Below are 23,065 nucleotides of genomic sequence, written 5' to 3'. Positions count from 1 at the left end.
ATTTGTTTATTGATTTATTGCATGCTAGTTTGTATTTTGAACATTCACTGAATTCATTTATTAGTTCTAAAGGCTGGAGTTTTTCAGTTTCTCTCTGTGTATGTAAATATATGCTCATATGCACATAATATGCATAAATGCATATAAGATCAAGTTATTAATATCACCCAATATATATCTACTTCTTCCACATATGTACCCACCTACACACATACATATGTAAATATCCATATCTATATCTATATGTCTATATATTTATATCTATAAATCTTGGTCAGTGTGGCTGTAATGATTACAAACAATCAAATATACATCATGGTACTGATAATTAACAGTATTATATTATTCATAAAAATAAGTTAAATGTTCACATTAGAAATACTAAAAGACAACCCTGTGAGAGGATGGACATGATAAATACCTTGACTACATGCTCATTCCAGTATAGAGGCATCCCACATCACTACCTCATACAGCTTCAATATATCATTTCTTATTTTTTAATTGTAAAAGTATTCAAGTACTCTGTTATTAATATAGTATTGTAGAATTATATTTTGTGACACTCTTTCATTATTACTATAAACACAGATATCCATATCGATTATACAGTTCTAATAATGTTTGTCAAAGCTAATAAAACTACTAAATCCTCCACATATCTTCATATTGTCTCTTCTCTGTTTATCTGCCTCTCTGTGTCTATCTATCTATCTATCTATCTATCTATCTATCTATCTATCTATCTATCTAACTTTCTGAAACATAAACACATCTTGTTGCATTTGGCAACCATTTAGGACTCAGCACTTAGTGACAACAGCCACAAGAAACATCTTATGAGAATTTTCTATAGAGCTTTAAAAAACTCCAGAGGTAGACTGTCTCTTTTTTCTTTTTTTTTCTTACCTTTTCCCCCTTGTGAGAGCTGAAAAGGCTGCCCTTGGCCTGAACCAATTTATCAGTTTCCAAAGAAAGGATAATAAAACTGTCATTTCTGGCTATAGTACTGAGGGTACTGCTGATACCTTGGTATTGAGGCTTATTAAAAGTAGAACTGCCTCGTAGTTTTTCATATCAAAATTGCTTTCAAGTATTGTTGAAGCTCCCTGTTATTCTGGATGGAAAAGGAGAAAAAAAGAGAAGAAGAAGAAGAAAAAAGGAAGAATTCAAAGTGACCCCAATGGAGTATGGAAGTCACTGAGCTATTAAACACCTGGCTATGTAGCTGGTTCGTGGAATTCTCCAATCTTTCAGACACAGCCTGACAGCAGAAAATTAATTCAAAATTCGGTTCCCTCACAGACCTGCTCAAGATACTCAAAGTGTGAGGAAGGTTTACAGAGTCAAAATAATTGTTGACTAGTCCCTTGGTTCCTTCTGGTGTCGTTTCCACTCCTCTAATAACTTGCACCTGCAGACAACCTGTTACCAACCAGAGTTTTGAAAAAAAAATGAGTAAATACATAAATGATTTACCCTGAGTGAGGAGTAGGCTAGAGCACAGGGTTTGGACTGAGGTACAGCAGTCAACGTAAGTGATTTTTTTTCCTGTCAATCAGCCAAGGAAGTTTATATTATGGGAAAGTACTTAAGCAAAATTATATGTTTAAATTCTGGGGATTTTGTTCATTATTTGTACAAAGTAATAAAGACCACTGCATTTCTTTGTGAGTGAAATGGAAATGTTAGTGACACCTTCCGGGCTCCAGGGAGAATGATGGAGAGTATCTGCTCTGCTTTGATGCCACCAAGCTCTCTCAAGTCATCATCCCAGAGCATCTCAAAGCCACCTCAGACTCCTCTCATCCACGAAAAGCTGTCCTCACACAAATCCTGTCATTCTATATGGTTTGCTAGTGACCTATCAATATCAAAAGGATTTTGTACATTTGTGGCAACATGTGGGTCTGTGCCTGTGTGTGTGTGTGTGTGTATGTGTGCATGGGCACATGTGCGCATGCATGCGTGTGGGAATGTGTATACACCTGCATGTTAAAGCAGAGCTACACTTCCGGTGTCACTCAGTGGTTTTGTAGACATGGTTTCTCTCTTAGCCTGGAACTTGTCAGTTAAGTTGAGCTGGCTGGACAAAGAGCTGCAGGCATCTTCATGTCTTTACATATAAACACTGGGATTGTAAGGGCATGCTATCTTGTCTGCCTCTTCTGCATGGGTTAGAGAGACTAAACCCACGTCCTAGCGAATGAGCAGCAGGCTCATTATCAACTTAGCAATCTCTCAGGGAGTTTTGTTTGCCTGTGCAGCTATCTCTGTAGTACAAATGACACCCTTTTTAGAGACACCCAGCTCTAGCCCTAGCCTTTAGAACAGTGGCTGCTGTGGAATATTTGTTAGGGTTTTGTCTAAGCTCTATCCCACAATTCCCTGGCAACAGCCAGATATGCCCCCTCCCCACAGTTGCCTGGCAACAGCCAGGTATTCCTGGCCTATAAAAGAGGGTTCTAGTCCCCTCCACCATCTCTTATCTCTTATTCTTCTTGCCTCTCTTCATCTTTCTCCTCTCTGTTCTCTTGGGCGCTCCTCCCCTTCGCCCCCTCTCCATGTGGTCATGGCCGGCCTCTACTTCTCTACTCTCTCCTCTCTGCTTTTCTCTGCCTCCACTACTCCATTAACTCCTATCCTCTGCCCTGAATAAACTCTACTCTATACCATGTCTGTGTGTGTCTGGTCCCTTGGGGGAAGGAATTCCTGGGTATGGACCCACCTAGGTACCCCCTTCCCCCACACCGCCATATATCATATTCTCTAAAAACGTCTTTCTCTTTTTATGAAACACCTAAGTAAGGATTGTGTAGAGGCTCAAGCTATTGCCAAAATGACCTGTTTCTGTAGTAGTAGTTTTAAAGTGATAATGAGCATATGATGAATGTCACATGATTTTAAAGTTAAAACCTGAACTGCTATTTGGAGCATGTTTGAGACACCTATGTGAGAACACTTATGACATTGTACTAAACATTAAAATCATCAGTACAAAGGTAGATGACCCATCTCTCCTACTCTGTCTTCATGGTACAAACTCGTTGGTCCAAGTGTTGTCACTATGTTGCATGCTACCTGAGGTAGTGTTTACTAGACCAAGGCTAACACTCACATCTTGACTAGGATGAAAAGAATAACCATAAGTGACCTTTAAACTTGAAGTTTGGATAATATATCTGGCCTTATCTACTTCTACCTTCGAATCTTAAAACTGTCGAAGAAAGACAACACCCAAATATGCCCCCAATGACCCTAAATTTTCAAATTAAAATATGTGACATAAAATAAGAAAATTTAAGGTAACCATGGTCACAACCACCACCAAGGGGAATAAAAGGAACTGGCATGTTTATTATGCACCAGGCATTGCTGTAAGTTCTTTGCAACAGAAAATAAGTGTTGCATTTGCAACAGCTTTGATTGCACTAACAGACACTTTATTTGATTTTAGGTGAAATGAAAATGGCAAATATCAAGAAGTAATCAGCCCATCTATGATCGCCTTACACTTTACAAACCTGTAAACTGATCATAGACTATTGCCCAAAGGCCCAGGCCTCAAAGACTTCCTTCCTGGGCAAGAGATGCTCAGGATGGAAATACAAAAGGTTTTGGAAACCTGAAGAATTGTTTTGTTGTTTTAATTGAAGTTTTAGAACTTTGAAAGGGGTCACAATCTCATCCTCAATGGGTCAACTAAATAAATAAGTGTTAGGGAGCCCTGTGGTGAAGATTATCTTTGTAATATTCAATTGTTAATTCTGTACCAGCAGGGAGCGGAAAACTGGCCTTTTGGTATTGTTCTTATGACTCATCACCTGCCTCAGTATTTTGTAAACTCACTCTTCACTCTCCCATTGGCTTAGTAAAGATGTGAAGGCCAATAGCTGGGCAGAAAAGTAAAGGGAAGGCTTCCTGGTCTGGAAAACTCAGGCCAGAGAATTGGCCAGAGAGACACAAAGGAGATCTAAAGTACTAAAAGAGAAGGAGAAAGTGGGTCAGAGATAACAGGCCATGAGGGTGGACATGGACTATATTAGTTGGGTTAATTAAGTTAGATGAGCTAGCTGGGAGGTAGCCTAAGCTAAGTTACGCTATAATTAAATTAATAAGTCTGTGTACCATTAATCTTCTGCCTGTGGGTCCAAGAAATCCTGCTACAAATTAGTAACAGGGAACATAAAAAACAGCAGCCAAGTGTTATGCATGACTAAGTGGTCCTGGTCCATGTGGTCCCATTTGATAGTGAATGTCATTGGTGTCAGGTTTTCATCTGTCTTGTAGCATAGACTTACAAGTTATTAGTACTATGTAAAATATCTCCTTGGAAGGCAAGTTCCTCCTCTGACATAGGAGGTCAAGTTATCAACCTTTTTCTTAACCAGTATGATACCCTTCGGGATATTCCAGCTCCTTAGGGTCTATTGTATTAAAATTCTGATGGCCAGAAAAAAGAGGCATAAGTATGTCTCTTTTTAGAATATTTTTTACCTGTGCTACAAAGATTGCAATATGCGGTTTTGTTGGGCTGTCCCTAAGTCCTTGAGATCCTATCCTTGAAAGGGACAGTATGCTACTGCCTTACCTCTTCTCTATTCACCAGCTGACACTGCCACACCCTCTTATTGCTTGATCATGCCTTCCTGTGTTGACAAGCTGTGTAATTCTAGCTCCAAAAGACCTGAGATCAATTGATCAAGTGCTAAAACCTCCCCAAATCATAACAGTATTTCTTTTTCTTTTAGAAGTTGATTATCTCAGATATTTCCTAAGAGTGGCAGAAAGGTGGCAGACATACAATAGTGTTAACATATTTTTACCTAGATGTTTTGTGGTTCTAAAAGGTAAAGAATGATACAAATGCTTCATGTATAAAGTAAAATAATTTGCATTCGTACACTCAATTCTTGGTCTTTCAAATAGAGAGTTGCATTCTTAAAGTTGTCCTCAGATGATAATAACAAAGATTTATCTCTCTTCCAAAAGTTGAGACTCTAATAAGAGTTCTATATATGGAGATTTCACTATGTAGCTATTACTGGTCTGGGACTGACTCTGAAAACACATACAGAGACCATCTAATATCAACAATGCATACATTTGATAACAGCATCTGTTTTTGTTAAATACTCCTATTTCATCTGCATATTTTCTTTATGACCTCATGCTCTAATTCTTAGAAGTAAATAAGTTATTTGCTATAAGGACCTGTTAGTAAGAAGCTACATTTTTTCTACTTTCAGGGGAATCCTTGAGATTACCACCACTGACAGGCATTGCTGGCCACTCTTTCTTATGGAAAATGTCTTGAGGGCATAGAAGTTTATGTATTCATTGATGCTACAAAAATGTATGATACAAAATAGACAAACTCACATGGATACAAAATTTGTATCACCCTGTATCCACTTTCTCTATTTTCTAAAGAGAGCATAATATATTTTCTAAAGAGAGAATAATAAATTTTTAAAAATATATAATTTTACATGATTTCCAGCTCCTGCTTCTAGGATTGGAGGGAAAAAATGTCCTCCTTGGTTGTCTTTCTCAGTTCAGAAGTCTGGAAGGGAGGCTGTAGTTAAGAAGGGAGTATGAGAATCTTGCTGTGTGTTCCATTGTAGAGTAAACAGCCTTGGTCTTTCATTCAAAGTAGATCAGACCATGGACACATTATTTGCTATTGTTTAGCTGCCCGACTTTAGGAAGAAATTGTCAGCTTCCTGGGGACCCAGCATTTTAGCTTCGAGTCCAACTGTGCTCCTAACAGAAGGCAGAAAGCTTAGTAGCATTGTCAGCCATTTAACATGAAAAGAACATGCTGTAATCAAGTGGGGACGACTCAACTGAGCCACACTTGGACCCCATTGTAGGGCTCATGGGAAATCTGCCAGAGGCTTAAAAGAATTGAGGGAATACAGAAAATGTTCTAAATAAGGCAAAGGTAATTTTTCTCTGCATTTTTATAACAACAACAACAACAACAATAACAACAACAACAGCAACAACAAAGAAAGATCCTTTAGATTCCTTTTCAACATATCCCCACTTTGAACAATCTACAATGATATCTATGTGATTATCAGAGTCCTGGGTCTTTATCCACCCATCAGATTTGAAATGAAGTTAGAAGCCTCCAAAATATGATATTGCATTTAAGTCAACTTGCTTATCACAACTCAAGACTGAGGCCTAGTTCTTAGCAAGAATAATGTTACCTGCTATCTAAATAAACATTAAGTTTAGAGTGTTGAAATAATGAAGCTGGAGAGATGAAGTGGATTCTAGATATATTAAATCTGGGATGTCTTCAAATAATAGCCCGAGGCAATAATGTGAATCTTCCACCCTGTATTCATAATGTCAGGGTTACTGTAGAAATGATAACTTTAAAATTCAATTGCCCCACACTCCTCTTCTCCAGAGATCCAGTTCAGATGTCACTTTAAGTCTCTTTGAACATGGAAGAATAAAGTCACCAAAAGGAGACCCTTGAATTTTGAAGGAAAGATTCCTGATAACTGCCTGGTGCTAGAAAATTTCTTCTAGAATTATTTGCAAAAGGAGGCATCTATCTATCTATCTATCTATCTATCTATCTATCTATCTATCTATCTATCTATCTCTATCTCTCTCTCTCTCTACCTATCTATATCTATATCTATATCTATATCTATATCTATATCTATATCTATATCTATATCTATATCTATATCTATATGAATGCTCATACCTAGAAAAGAGAATTATGCTGAGGTTGGGAGAAGGTAGAAGGAAAGAAGAATTGGATACAGTGCAGGGATGCAGACTGCTAAGGATGGAGGAGTATGAGGAATATAAGTGCATGTGGGCATTGAATCAAAACCAAGTCTGCTGAAATTCAGAAGCTAATGAGGAAGCTAGGGAGATGGGCACATGATGCCATGCATGCTTTAGGACCTGATCTCAGTTCTCTAGCACCCATATAAAAGATCAGGTGTGCTTATGCACAGCAGTTATCCCAGAAAAGGGAAGACAGAGACAAAAAGAGACAGAAAAATGCTCAACCTCATTAGCCAGATAGTCTTGCGAAGCTGGTGGGATGTAAGCTTCAGGAGAGATCCTGTCTCAAATCATAATATGGGGAGCAATGGAACAGGACAGCCAATGGTTAACTCTAATCTTCATATGTACACACCCCCCTACACACCCACACACAAAGAAATTCATACACAGAAGTATGTTCACATACACACAAGGTAGCCAACATAGACCATAAAGTAGAAAAATGTCTCTATGACAATATAATAGAGCAAGTTAAAAGGTTCTGGAGGCATATGCAAGTTGTTGAAACTAAGCTTGATGCTGACCATGTGCTGTTTTCAGCTGCTATTTCCTACTAGCAAGATTGTCCAGTACATAATAGGTATTTCATAAAGAATTTTGAAAAACCAAAATATTGGCTTATTTCATTACTTTTATAAATGCCGAGAAAAACTCATTGCATTTTTACTATCCTCATGTAAGCATGACACACCGATGCCAGCAACATAGCTATCTTAATCTGCTTTTCTCTGACTGACATGGGACGATGGTCATGATTTGTTCCCAGGATTAGTTATGTTTCCACTGTTAAAATAGCAACTATGAATAAAAGCAACTTGCAGAGCAAAGGGTTTATTTTAATTTTATATCTTACAGTCCATCAGAATGGAAAATCATGGCAAGAGCTCAAAGCAGGACCCTGGAGGTAGGAACTGAAGCAGAGGCCTTGCGTGAGTACTGCGTAAAGACTTGCTCCTCATGGGTTGTTCGCCCTGCTTCTGTACGAAAGCACACACTCCAGGTTACTTGCTTCTCACCAGGTAGACTGGGGTCCCAAACATTTATCATTAATTTAGAAAAGCTTCCAAGAAATGGCTGCAGGCCACCTGATGGAGACATTTTCTCAATCAAGGTTGCTCTGCTGAGATGACTTTAGCCAGTGCCTAGGTTAGACAAATATCTAACCAGAATACCACCAACCAGAAAGCCTTCTCTCAAATTTTATGAGTTCCGATGGACTCAACAGAAAATCTTTGTGTTTATGTCTACATTAAGCTGCTAGAAATCATTCCACTTCTAGATTTTAATTGGTCTTTCCAGTATGTTATGATTTGTACAGTTTAGTTCAAGAACAATTGACAATGACTTTGAGAGATTAACTGAGAAAGTAGTCTGCACACATGCACATGAGCAGACACAAACAAATACAAACAGACACACACACACACACACACACACACACACACACACTGGTTCTTGGACTTTGTTTTAGAATATGACCTTATAACAACAATATGGCAAAATAATAACACTTTTAGCAATAGAAATGTGAAAATACTCCATCACTATCCATATACAATTTTATTCCATTATTGTCTCTGAAAGTAAAGTATATTGCTATGAAAGAAGTGATTTTAATGAAAAACAAATGTATAGTTTTATCAACACAGTAGATGAGCAACATTAGAGATTTGATAGTTTTGACAAGAAGTATTATTACTTTTATCCTTATGCAGTGAATCAAGGAAGGATTGACTCTGTCCATGGTTCATGATATAAATTATAATATGTGTGTTAAAAAGATATTTAAAACACTTAAAGCAAACTATTTTGAGGTATTTTTAATGCTGGCAGTCGTGCTGTATACCTATATTTGAGAAGCACTACTGTGAGCAACTAGTTGACATCATTAAATCATCCTTTTATGCGTGAGAAAATTAGCAAGTGCCTGAAGACTGCTCTAACAAAATAATCCCATGCTCTTATCTTCTTTTTTTTTTTAAAAAAAAAAATACTTGGATATTATCTTTGTTTTCATTTCCCCTTCTGAAACTCCCATCCCATCCTCAACCTCTGCCTCAGTGAGGTTGTTCTCCCACCCACCCACCCACTTCTGACTTCCTGCCCTGGCATTCCCCTACACTGGGGCATCGAACACCATTGGACTCCTGTCAGCAGGTACTTCCTGGCATCCACAAAAACATCTAGGCTTAGTGACTGTATATGGGATGTATCCCCAAGTGTGGCAGTCTTCGGATGGTCTTTCCTTCAGTTTCTGCTCCACCCTTTGTCTCCATATTTCCTCCTGCGAGTATTTTGTTCCCCCTTCTAAGAAGACACTTTGATCTTCCTTCTTCTTGGGCTTCATACGGTTTGTGAATTGTATCGTGGGTATTCTGAACTTTTGGGCTAATATTCTCTTATCAGTCAGTGCATACCATGTATTCTTTTGTTACTGAGCTACCTCACTCAGGATGATATTCTCTAGTTTCATCTATTTGCCAAATAATTTTATGAATTCATTGATTTTAATAGCTAAGTAGTATTCCATTGTATAAGTGTACCACATTTTCTGTATCCATTCCTCTGTTGAGGGACATTTGGGTTCTTTCCAGCTTCTGGCTATTATAAACAAGCCTGCTATCATCATAGTAGAGCTTGTGTCCTTACTACATATTGGAGCATCTTCTTGGTATATGCCCAGGAGTGGTAAAGCTGGGTCCTCAGGTAGTACTAGGTCCAATTTTCTGAGAAACCACAAGACTAATTACCAGAGTGATTGTACCAGCTTAGGACCTCATAAAATTGCAAAACTTCTGTAAGACAAAGGACACTGTCAATAGGACAAAACAGCAACCAACACATTGGGCAAAGATCTTTACCAATCCTACATCCAATCGAGGGCTAATATCCAATATATACAAAGAACTTAAGAAGTTAGACACTAGAGAGCCAAATAACCCTATTAAAAATGTGGAACAGAGCTAAACAGAGAATTCCTAACTGAGGAAAATAGAATGGCTGAGAATTACATAAAGAAATGTACAACATCCTTGGTCATCAGGGAAAAGCAAATCAAACCAACCCTGAGATTCTACTTCATGCTTTTATTTTCATACACTGCATGTGAAAGCTAGGCAAGGGGTGCTTCTGAAAAGCATGGACTCACCTCATGATTTATTGGTTTTGTAGATAAAAGAATTAAAAAAAATAGTCACAAAGAATCCTAAGGCTAATTTTATAAGTTTGAGAGAAAAACAGTGAGCTGCAAATTAAAAGCTTTAGATGGATAAGAGCAAGAGAGATACTCTTTTTTCTGAGTTTGAAGTCAGATGGGTAGGCAGGCTCAATAAGGTCTACAAGCAAAGGTATGGAGGGGAGGGCTCCTCAGAGAATAAAGATACCCAGAATAGTCTTATGGTTTGCAGTAATATTTGAGATATTCCAGCATCTGAAAAAGAGATAGGAAAGAGGAAAAGCAAGTATTTTATTTCTTTCTTATTTTTTTATTTCTTGTTTATTTTTGAACAAATATAGTCTCATGAGTCACAGGAGGCCCTTAAACTCACCTTGCAGCCAAGGATGTCCTACTGTTCCTACCTAAAATGCTTCGAGAACGCAGATGGGTATGCATCTCCACACTCATCTATTGTCCTGGCACTGGGTGAGGAGGATAAAAATTTCAAGAGTACCCTAGGCTTCACAAAGTAGTCTTGTCTCAAAACAAATAAGAAAGCAACAACAAAAATCTTTAACAGTATTCTAAAGTCCAGTTTCTTTTCCTCTTTGCTTAGAGAGGACAAGAGAACTATGTTGATTTCTTTCTATAAGAACAAGCAACAGAATCCCCAATGCCTCCCAAGAACCTTGTCCTTTTTAGAGAGCCTCCCTTATAACAGTCATGCAAGAGCCTCTCCCACAGGCTCAGCCTGGTGGTCTTAGAAGAATGATTCTTAACTGTCTCCTGCCTTCATTTTAGGAATGAGCTGCAATCACTGAGGCCAGTTTTCCTTGGGGAATGGTCTGAATTACTTGTCCACGTGAGTGATGGGCCTGGCAAAGTGTCTAATTGATTGAACTGCCTGGTGTTTATTATTCTAATAGTCCTGAAGAAAGCCTGGATGATTCTCCATTAGCCCACAATGAAGCTCTGGGGGAGCATTTCCACAGCACTTCAGCTCTTGTTAACCTAAAAGTAATTGGGCATATAAATTTGGAGGGTCTTATTTGTTCTGCCAGGACTAAGTGGATGGAAAGAATGGCCATATTTACCTTATTTAAATATTCTGTTCAAAGAAAATATGCTGAAACATGGATAACTGCACCAAATCCTGAGAGAACAATCATGGAAGGACACTATTGCCTATACATTAGCAGCCACACCATTTTCATTTGGTTACAAATGACCACATACAACAGCTATGGCCTTCAATATTTCCTTTTCTTTGGCAGATGACAAAACAAAGAAATCAAGTCAAATCCACTCATGAAGATAATAGATAAACTCCCTGTTGCTTTGCCTCTTTCATATATTTTACCTCAACCTGCAATTAGTAGAGAAAATATAGTGTAAGAGTAATAGGAAGGTCCAGATGACCATTATGACAGTCAACAGGAGAATATGAAGTCAATACAGAAAAGCCTTTGAGAAACTGGTAATACATAGTAGTATTAGCAAGAAAACTAGAATCATGGGTCTAAGAGTCACTATCCCAAAACAAATAAGAAAACAACAACAACAAAATTCTTTAACAGTATTCTAAAGTCTAGTTTCTTTTCCTCTTTGCTTAGAGAAGACAATCATGTTGATGATTTCTTTCTATAAGAATCTTTCTTTCTAAATCACTTGCTGGAGCAAGTGAGTATAGCAGAGAGGGAAGATCAGATCTAGGCATTGGTAGTCCACATATCCTCTGCCAAATGATGATAGGGGGCTTCCTCTTGCATTTTGATCCACAGTTTGCATGATAGATTTATAGCTCTTCTGCTTGAACAAAGAATAGGTACAGAGTAGCTGAAGGAATGTAGCCATTTAATAATGATTGGTGAGGGATTTGTATTCCTTGTTCTATAAGATCAATAGTGAGTAAAGTTACGTGTGTGTATTACACATGGTAGATCCTGTCTCTCATTATCAATACTTCTCCAGTTCCATTTGAAATCTTGGATTCACCAAAATCAAGATCCTTTGTTCATGTTTCAAACAACTTCATAACAGTATAAGGAACAAACTTTTGTAGGCTCCAAACAATTTCATTGGGCTCCATACCAAAAGCATCTTTTTGAATACTTTCATGACATTCTAAACCCATCCCAGAAGTCACCTTGGGACTATGAGATGAGGTAAGACTTCTGTAGCTGTCTAGTGATCCTTATCATGCCAGGATTACTATAGCATGGGGTGGACCTTTGCCCAAAGGGAAACTGGATCTGGTTTATAAATATGTTCTCAATTCTACTTTAATGTGCCTTCTGTACTTAGAGGACAGCAAAGAACAATATTCACTGAAACACAATAAAACCAAATCAATAGCATGACTGAGTCAGAGTAACTGAAGGTGTCAGGGTATTGAAAACTGATCTGTGTCTTTCTACTATAAAGCATGGCAGTTTAGGGTTTACCCTAAATGTTTGAGATGTTTGCTTTCTTTTCTTTCAGGTTTTCATAATCATATTACTACATTTACTACATTTAGAATACAGTACTATGAAACCCAAAATAAACTTTTCTTGGTACCTGCTGAGTAACAACCTTCACTGACCTTGGTTCTCTGCTTTCCTTTCCTTCACTTTTTCTTAGGTCTTACTCCCTGGAATGTCATATCCTAATAAATTCACCACATGCAGATCTTTGCCTAAGTCTCTGATACTTTGTAGCCTATGTGATTATAGCTACATGGACATTAAGAGCAGTAACTCCTGAGAACAGTATATTGTAATGAGTCTCTTGCTGAATTGAATGGGTGATGGGTAAGCATGAACCATTATAAATACTTAGAATTTAAGCTACATGTTGCATGGTATGGGATCTTGTAAAGTAATAGGGATTCCAGGTAATGTGTATTTTCCCACAATGAAGAACTACTTTGTAGAATGATTTTCTTCTGTTTTTGTTTTTGTTGTTGTTGTTTGTCTTAGTCAGGGTTTCTATTCCTGCACAAACATCATGACCAAGAAGCAAGTTGGGGAGGAAAGGGTTTATTGAGCTTACACTTTCACATTGCTGTTCATCACTAAAGGAAATCAGGACTGGAACTCAAGCAGGTCAGGAAGCAGGAGCTGATGCAGAGGCCATGGAGGGATGTTTCTTACTGGCTTGCTCCCCTGGCTTGCTCAGCTTGCTCTCTTATAGAACCCAAGAATACCAGTCCATGGATAGTACCACCCACAAGGGGCCCTCCCCCTTGATCACTAATTGAGAAAATGCCTCACAGTTGGATCTCATGGAGGCACTTCCCCAACTGAAACTCCTTTCTCTGTGATAACTCCAGCCTGTGTCAAGTTGACACACAAAACCAGCCAGTACATTGTTGTTTTGTTTTGAGACAGGGTTTCTCTGTATAACCCTGGCTTTCCTAGAACTCACTTTGTAGACCAGGCTGGCCTTGAACTCAGAAATCCACCTGCCTCTACCGCCCTAGTGCTGGGATAAAATGAACTTCATATCTTTGAGATACCTGTTTTTTATGTTAGCATACAAATAATTAGCACCCTCAATGTACTTTCTGTTTCTCCCAGCAGTGGGGAATATGGATCTTGAAGTGGTTACTTCCTGTAGCAAGGCAGGACTCCCAGTGGACAGATAAGAACAGCAACCCACCCACAAAACCTTCAACACAAATGGTGTCCTGCCTGTAAGGTGTGCAGGGATAAAGATAGAGCAGATACTCTGTTATGCTTGCAGACAGGAACCTATCCTGTCTTCTGAGAGACTCCATCCAGCAGCCAATAGAAACAGAATCAAAGACTCACACCAAATATTAGATGGAGTTTGGGGAGTCTTACAGAAGATTTGGAAGAAGGACTGAAGGAACTAAAGAGAACAGAGATTCCACAGGAAGACCGACAGAGTTAACTAACCTAGACCCTTGGGGGCTCCCAGACACTGAAAATCACCAACCAAAGAAAGCATTCAGGCTGGACCTCGGACCCATACACATATGTAGTAGATGGGAAGCTTGGTCTTCTTGCAGATCCCCTTCTCAAAAGAGAACGGGGAAATGGAATGAGAAGAACCCTTGAGTGAGGGAGGGTGTCCTGAGAGGAACGGAAGGGCTAATTATGGGATGTAAATAAATAAGTAAATTAATTAAAAAGAATAGAAACAGATAAAAAGGGAGAAAAATGTCCCCCTAGTGACTCAAGTATTGCAGGATTGGCCTATGTTGTAATAATATCCAGAGATGAGCCTTTTGAGTGGTGACTTTTCCGTAACAGCACTATCTTAAATGGATTAATTCATTGAGAAGTTTAGAGTAGGAATGAAGGTCTGTTGAGAAGTGTAGGTATAGACAGTTGGTGCCTGGGAGCAGTGTGCTCTTGGAGGCCATATATGCAGTCTGCCTCTCTTATTTTCTCTGTTCTTCTCCCCATCATGAGCTCAGAGGCTCCAACATATGCTCCCTACCATGGAATTCTGCTGGAAAGTTGGAAACCGTGATGATTCTTTCTGTTTTTCCCTATTTATTTATTTATTTATTTATTTATTTATTTATTTATTTATTTATCTATTCATTCATTCATTCATTCATTCATTTACTTTACATCCTTATTGCAGCCCTACTTTTCCTTCGGCTTCCCCATCACACTGTCCTTCCTCCATCCCCACTTCCCCTTGGGTAACAACTAACCCACCATAGCACCTCAAATCACAGCAGGTCTAGGCACATCCTGAGGCCAGACAAGGCAGCCCAGTTAAGGGAAATAGGATCCACAGGTAGACAAGAGATTCAGGGTACATAGATCTGCTACATATGTGTGTGGTGTCTAGGTCCAACCATTTTATGTTCCTTGGTTAGAGCTTCACTCTCTGGGAGCCCCCAAGGATCCAGGTTATTTGACTCTGTTGGTTTTCATGAAAAGTATCTATCACCTCCTGGTTCTTCAAGCCCCCACTCAGCTTCCTGATGTTTTGCTGTGGGTCTCTGCATCTGAATCAATCCGCTGCAGGGTGGAGCCTCCCAGAGGACAATTGTTTTACAAGCTTGTCTTACAAGCACAACAATATCACTAATAGTGTCAGGATTGCTTCTTATCCATTGGACGGGTCTCAATTTGAGCAGGTCTTTTCTTGCTATTCCCTCAGTCACTGCTTCCTCTTTGTCACTGCAGTTCCTCTAGGCAGGTCAAATATTGGGTCAAAGGTTTTAATGGGTGGTTTGGTGTTCTTATACCTCCTCTGGGAGTCCTGCCTGCCTAAAGGAGGTGGTCACTTTGGGTTCCATATTCCCCCACTCCCACTGCTAGGATTCTCAGCTACAGTCACTTTCATAGACTTTCTGGAGCCTTCTCTATCCCAAGTATCGTTCCTGCAATCTAATGCCGATTTCTGTTCGCTAGACATGAATTTACCAAGTAAACCTATTAAATATGGGGTACATACCTAAACAAAGAATTGTTGACAGAAGAATCTCTAATAGTCTAGCAACAGTTAAGGAAATGATCAAAGTCCTTATTCATCAGGAGAATGAAATTCAAAATGACTGAGATTCTTCCTTACACCAGTCAGAAAGTCGAAGATAAAAACCTCAAATGACATCAGCTGATGTTGAGGATGTGGGATAAATGAACACCCCTCAATTGCTGGTAGGAGTGCAAATATGAACAACCACTCTGGAAATTTCTTTGGTAATTTCTCAGAAATTTGGTTATATTTCTTCTTCAAGACGAATGCTATGCTACTCCTGGGCATAAGCCCAAAAGATGCTCCACCCTACCACAAGGACACTTTCTCAAATATGTTCATAGCAGCTTCATTCATAATAGCCAGAAATTAGAAACAATCCAGATGTTTCTCAACAGAGGAATGAATATAGAAAATGTGGTTCATTTATATATCGAAATACTACTTGGCTATTGAATAAAAGGACATTGTGAAATTTGCCAGCAAATGGATGGAACTAGAAAATATTATCCCGGGTGAGGTAACCAAGACCAAAAAAGGCATGCATAGTGTGTCCTTACTTGTAAGTGGATACTAGCAGTAAAGTATAGGATACCCACACTATACTCTACAGACATAAAGAAGTTCAATAACAAGGAGGGCTCAAGAAATGGTGCTTGAATCTAAGAAAGGTTGGAGGTGGATGGAAGGAAGGAACTGGGTAGGAGAGGGGATAGAAGATGGGATCTGGTACCTAGAAAGTGAGCATTCTTACTTTCTTCAGGTTGATTTCCTCAGATATTTTACTACAACCATGAGAATCTTCCACATACTCATGTAAAGGATGCCTCACTTATTATGATACCTATGTTCGAATCAGGGCACTGAGATGAGAAAAGGAGCCACAGTCAATTCTACAGTGCTACTTCTAATGATATTTCATATTTGGTATTTCTGTTTTTTGTTTTGAATTAGAAATTGGTAAATTAGTATATCATACATTAATGGAGTACCATATTCTTGTGTGTGTGTGTGTATACCAAATAATGAATTCAATTTAAGTAACTTCAAAGATATTAAATAATAATGTTTTTGTAGGAAGAATATTCAGAATTCTTTTAGAGTTTGAAGTGTTCAGTACATTACAATTTATTTGTTCACTGTGTTGTTTGAAGCATTTCCATGAAAAAGCGAATGTTTCCTTTTACCTAGCTAATACTTGGTACCTGTTGAACATCATCTCTCTGTTTTTTCCAGCCCCTAAGTAGGGTAACAACTAATTCACTCTCATTCTCTCTCCATTTTTCTTTCCTATTCTTTTTGGTGCCTTAAGAGACCATACAAAGTGAGAACGTATTTATTCTTCCTGTGCCTAGTGTAGTGCTCCCCAGTCCTATTATGTATGTGCTGCCAGTGATAATTGTTATCTATTTTCTAAGGAAAACAAAACTTTTTTGTGCATACATTATCTTTTCATTACCAACTCACCCGATAATGGACAGTTGTTTTAATTTCGTTACCTCACTATTTTTTCTATACTGTGTAATGAACTTGATCATGTAGGCATCTTTTTTTCAATACTTATATGATTTTTTTTACTGTAATCCAAATGTAGGATTTATAAGAAAGATGATAATTTATTTTTTAATTTTTAAAAGACATTTCTACTCTGAATGTATTAATTTACATTCCAACCAATATTGCTTTTCTCCACAATGTTTTTGGTTTTTATAAAAGCCAATTTATCATATGAATTGGAAAGCACAGTGTAGTTATTACAAAAAATTAAGTTAATTTTACTATTGGTGTAAAACAGTTGTTGCTTTATAGAGAATACATATCAGGATCCTAGAATTATACACTCTAAATAAAGATTATCAATGTTGAAGAGAATCTCTAAAGTACATCTGTTCAAGTCTGTCTCTGTTGTCAACAAAGTCTTGCTAAAGGCCTTACATAAATGGTTCATATACTTAAAAGCATAGTCACCTTATTAAAGCAAAGATTTCATGTTGAGGAATGATTCTCTATTAGAATGGTTTCATTGAGTTGGGGTATAAAGGTTTGCAGAAAGAAAATTAAATTAATATGGCAATTTGTTTTAGAAATAACTAAATTGCCCTAAAGTCAAATATTAGCAGTAAAGATGATTTATTCATGCAATTATCTCAACCCCTTCAAAGATTGATGAGATTAAAGATATAATTACCTGTTAATAAAGACTCCAATTAATATACCTTATCAAAAAATAGTGTCCAATCTTCATGCATTTTTTTACTTTTCTAGTATTCATCAAGGTTACTCAGTAATATATTAATTATATTATATTATGTTATATTATATACTGATTTTTGAAGTCAATATTGATGATTTAAGAAATGATGGTTTTGAAAACTCATGAAAATATAAGTATCTTTAAAGACTAGATATTACAGATTGAACCATGTTAGCATAGAATTTTCCATAAAATGATACCAATAGTTTCTTCAGGCTTTGGGAACTTTAACATTTTAGCATTTTTCGGGTACATTTGGAGAATTCAGGAAGAATTAAAGGTAGATGTTACACAGACCATGGTTTACATAAAGTTAAGTTAAAAAATGTTAAATTTTTCCAATATTTCTGTGAACTACTCTGTTAACTAACACTAATAATGTTTTAATTACTATATTTCCCTTAAAGGTAGAGGAAACATCACTACTAATAAGTAATCTTTAGCTTTTCAATAGTTAATACTAAAATAGTTTTACTTATCCTTAATAATTCCAAAAGAACTTCTAGCTATCTTTTTAAACAGTTTCACTAAAATATAATTTAGATGAGAATGCTGAACAAGCCTATTTTATACAATTATACATAAAGAAACCAGTTATACAAGTATTTGTGTGATCGTTAAATTAATCAAATTACCTAGTACTCTCAGAAAAATTGTCCTGAAATTGGAATATTAAAGACATAGTATTTACATTGAGGGGTTCCTTCTTCCTCAGTTTACCCATTTATATTGTTTTCTAAATATTTGCTGAGAATTCATTCTTTGCTTCCAGTGACCTATAATACAAATATTTTTCTAGATTAAATGACATACACACACACACACACACACACACACACACACACAACATTAAAAATAGTTTCTTTGCTTGAATCTCACTCAGAAGGGGAAATAAAATAGTCCTTGGAGGTAGACAGAGGGGGGAAAGGGTTGGGGGAGAGGGTATAGAGAGTGAAACAGGGTGGGGGATGGTTTGGGGAGAACTGGTGAGAGAGAAAGCCTGAAGAGAGATGGTCATAGGCAGATGGGGAGGGGTAATTTGCATCCCTGAGAGTGACTCTAGCTGTAAGTCCTTGCAGTGGAGGATATAAATCCTGACATGGCCACCTACTGTATCCAGTTAGAACTACCAGTGGAGGAATAAGGACACTAGCCCATCTACACAACTTTCAACACAAAATTTGTCCTGCCTATAAGAAATACAGGGACTAGGGATGGAGCAGAGACTAATGGAATAGCCAACCAATGTCTGGCTCAACTTCAGACCCATCCTACTGTCAAGGCACCAAGCCCTGACACTACTAATAATACTCTATTTGCAAATAGGAACCTAGCATAATTGTCCTCTGGGAGGCTCCACCCAACAGCTGACTAAATCAAATACAGAGACCTACGGCCTTACATTAGATGGAGAATGGCAAGTCTTCTGGGAGAACTGGAGGAAGGACTGAGGAGCATGGAGAGGATAGGGACTCCACAGGAAGACCAACAGAGTCAACTAAGCTAGAACCCATGGGAGGTGAATCACCAAAGAGAATATATGAGCTGAAACTATCCCCCACCCCAACACACATTGATATATAATAGATAAACAGCTTGGTCTTCCTTCTGGCCCCCCAAAAATTGGAGTGGGGGGGTATCCCTGACCTTGTTGCCTGTCTGTGAATTTTGTTTCCCTAGCTGGGATATCTTGTGTAGTAATTTGAATATACTTGGCCCAGGGGAGCCACTATTTGGTGGTGTGGCCTTGTTGGAGATGGATTGGTGGCTTGTTCGAGATGGTTTGGTCTTGTTGGAAGAACTGTGTTTGTTACTGTGGGTGTGGGTTTTGAGACTTTCCTTCTAGGTGCCTGTCAGTCAGTCTCCTCCTGTTGCCTTTGGAACAAGATGTAGAACTTGTAGCTCCTTCTTCAGCATCATCTCTGCCTGGATGCTGTCATGGCTCCCACCTTGATGATAATGGACTGAACCTGTGAATCTTTAAGGCAGCCCCAATTAAACGCCATTATTTAATTAAATGCCTTGGTCTTGGTGTCCCTTTACAGCAATGGAAACTCTAAATAAGATAGGGGTAGATGATGTGCCCAGTCCTACAGTGACTTGATGTGCCACACTTGGTAGTTATAGGGGAGAGGCTCTGCCATTTCAGAGGAGAATGGAAGGGAGGATGAGGGGAGGGGCTGTGTGAGGGGGGAAATGGGAAAAGATGGGGCTGCAATCAGAACATTAAGTGAGTAAATAAATGATGGAAAAAACAAATGGGGATAAAAATGCTCCTTGCCTGAGCTTGCATTTGTTCAATTTTATAATAATATAATCTCTGTATATAATACTTCTTCGTGGGAAGGAATATAACATTTAAACAAAACAAGGAGTGACCAGCACAGAGGATGAATGACAAATGAGGAATTATTTCACTTGTTTCCTGAGCTTGCAGATTTCTGGTAGGTGAGGAGAGCCACAGGGAGGAGTTGAACATATCTCTCCACCATGGCTGTCTCCTTTATTGCATTAACCTTTCAGGCAACTTCTAGTCATCTCCATGTATATACATGACAAGTATTAAAATGTATTTTTAAAGCTTAAACTGCAGGTTGCCCAATCATAGGTGGTTTGTCTGCCTCATGCCGTGTCGTGTGTGTGTGTGTGTGTGTGTGTGTATCTGTGTGTGTGTGCGTGTGTGTGTGTGTGTGTGTGTGTGTGTGTTCTCCATCAGCCCAAATACTGCAAGTCTCTTAGGTTAATGATAATAACAACCCACACAGCTGGGATGTTTTTGTAAGATGATGTCAACAGTTGTGAGAATAACTCAGTGGTACGTCAGAGAAATTGATCTAGGTTAGCTTACTAGGTACATTTTGAGTACCATGGGCATGAGAAGGAAATTATCTTCTAAAACCAGGCCTAGGACAATTGAAAAATGACAAACCATCAGCCCAGCCCAGGCATCTCCAACATTGTGGCTCCCTTTACTCAAGGAGGGGCCATCAAATTCCCTTCATCATCATTGCTTTCCACTGCTCTCCATAGCTACAGATGAAGTTGGCCAGATCAAACTGAAATCCCATAAAACTGCATCTACCTTCTTAATAATGTGTTCATGTTAGTCTTATTTCTATTTCTTTCATGCCAATATATCATGTTAAGATCTGGCATCCTGTAGATGAATAAAACCCAGCTACCATTCCAGAAGGACACTCAAACTAGTACAAACTCTGTGGACTTGAACTTAGACAATGACATTCAATATAAAATAATGTAATTTCAGCTATACATATATATGTATAAATATGATGAATATATATATGCGTGTATATATATGTATATATGTCATTGGTAAGATAATAGAGTTAAAAACACTAAAAGCATGAAAGAAAGGAAAGAATTATCATTTTTGGACTTCATAAAAAACAAAAAGAAACTCAACAGAAACTGAGGAAATTCAAAAAATCACCAGATTCTACTACAAAAGTCAATACTCAACACAACTGGAGAATCTGGAGGAAATGGACAATTTCCAAGACAGTTACCAAATACCAAAATTAAATCAGGACCAAATAGATCATCTAAACAGTCCCATAACTCCTAAAGAAATAGAAGGGGTCATAGAAAGTCTTCCAACCAAAAAAAGCACAGGACCAGATAGCTTCAGTGCAGAATTCTATCAGACCTTCAAAGAAGACCTAACACCAATACTCTTCAAACTATTTCACAAAATACAAACAGAAGGAACACTACCCAATTCCTTCTATGAAGCCATAATTACGCTGATACCAAAACCACACAAAGATCCAACAAAGAATGAGAACTTCAGACCAATTTCCCTTATGAACATTGATGCAAAAATACTCAATAAAATTCTTGCCAAGCGAATCCAAGAACACATAAAAATGATCATCTACCATGATCAAGTAGGCTTTATTCCAGGGATGCAGGGTTGGTTCAATATACGGAAATCCATCAATGCAATCCGCTACATAAACAAACTCAAAGAAAAAAACCACATGGTCATTTCATTGGATGCTGAAAAAGCATTTGACAAAATTTAGCATCCTTTCGTGCTTAAAGTCTTGGAAAGAACAGGAATTCAAGGCCGATACCTAAACATAGTAAAAGCAATATGCAGCAAACTGGTAGCCAACATCAAACTAAATGGAGAGAAACTTGAAGCAATCCCACTAAAATAGGGACTAGACAGAGCCGCCCCCGTTCTCCTTATCTTTTCAATATTGTACTTGAAGTATTAGCTTGGGCAATTAGACAACATAAGGTGGTCAAAGGGATACAGATAGGAAAGGAAGAATTCAAACTATCATTATTTGCAGATGATATGATAGTCTACCTAAGTGACCCAAAAAACTAGAGAACTCCTACAGCTGATAAACAACTTCAGCAATGTGGCAGGTTATAAAATCAACTGAAGCAAATCAGTAGCTTTCCTATACTCGAAGGATAAGCAGGTTGAGAAAGAAATTAGGGAAATGACCCCCTTCACAATAGCCACAAACAGTATAAAGTACCTTGGGGTGACTCTTACCAAACATGTGAAAGATCAGTATGACAAGAACTTCAAGACTCTGAAGGAGGAAACTGAAGACCTCAAAAAATGGAAAAACCTCCCATGCTCATGGATCGGCAGGATTAATATAGTTAAAATGGCCATTTTGCCAAATGCAATATACAAATTCAACACAATACCCATCAAAATTCCAACTCAATTCTTCATAGAGTTAGAAAGAGCAATTCTCAAATTTATCTGGAATAACAAAAAACCCAGGATAGCTAAAACTATTCTCAACAACAAAAGAAATTCTCGTGGAATCAGTATCCCTGACCTCAAGCAATACTACTGAGCAATAGTATTAAAAACTGCATGGTATTGGTACAGTGACAGGCAGGCAGATCAATGGAACAGGATTGAAGATGCAGAAATGAACCCACACACCTATGGCCACTTGATCCTTGACAAAGGGGCTGAAAACATCCAATGGAAAAAAGACAGCCTTTTCAACAAATGGTGCTGGTTCAACTGGAGGTCAGCATGCAGAAGAATGTGAATTGAGTGCTTGCTTTGGCAGCACATATACTAAAATTGGAACGATACAGAAAAGATTAGCATGGCCCCTGCACAAGGATGACACGCAAATTCGTGAAGCTTTCCATATTTTTCAAAGACAAAAACTACCTTAGAGTAAAAGGCTGGAAGACAATCTACAAGCAAATGGTCCCAGGAAACAACCCGGAGTTTGTTGCCATCCTAATTTCAGATAAAATTGACTTTCAACCTAATGTCACCAAAAGAGACATGGAAGGTCACTACTTGCTGGTCAAAGGAAAAATCCAACAGGAAGAACTCTCAATCCTGAACATCTATGCCCCAA

At 38.1% G+C, this 23,065-nt stretch overlaps 1 non-coding gene across 1 annotated transcript; it reads left to right on the top strand.

Annotated features, from left to right (window-relative positions):
• Positions 1 to 22,746: 22,746 nt before the first annotated feature.
• Positions 22,747 to 22,853, top strand: LOC127669053 (U6 spliceosomal RNA). The gene has a single exon (XR_007974264.1). It is a non-coding gene; the product is annotated as a U6 spliceosomal RNA (small nuclear RNA).
• The last annotated feature ends 212 nt before the right edge of the window (positions 22,854 to 23,065 follow it).

The sequence above is a fragment of the Apodemus sylvaticus genome, chromosome 18, assembly GCF_947179515.1.
Source record: "Apodemus sylvaticus chromosome 18, mApoSyl1.1, whole genome shotgun sequence".
Classification (NCBI taxonomy): domain Eukaryota; kingdom Metazoa; phylum Chordata; class Mammalia; order Rodentia; family Muridae; genus Apodemus; species Apodemus sylvaticus.
Note: the sequence above shows the minus strand (reverse complement) of the source record. Positions and strands in the feature narration are given on the sequence as shown.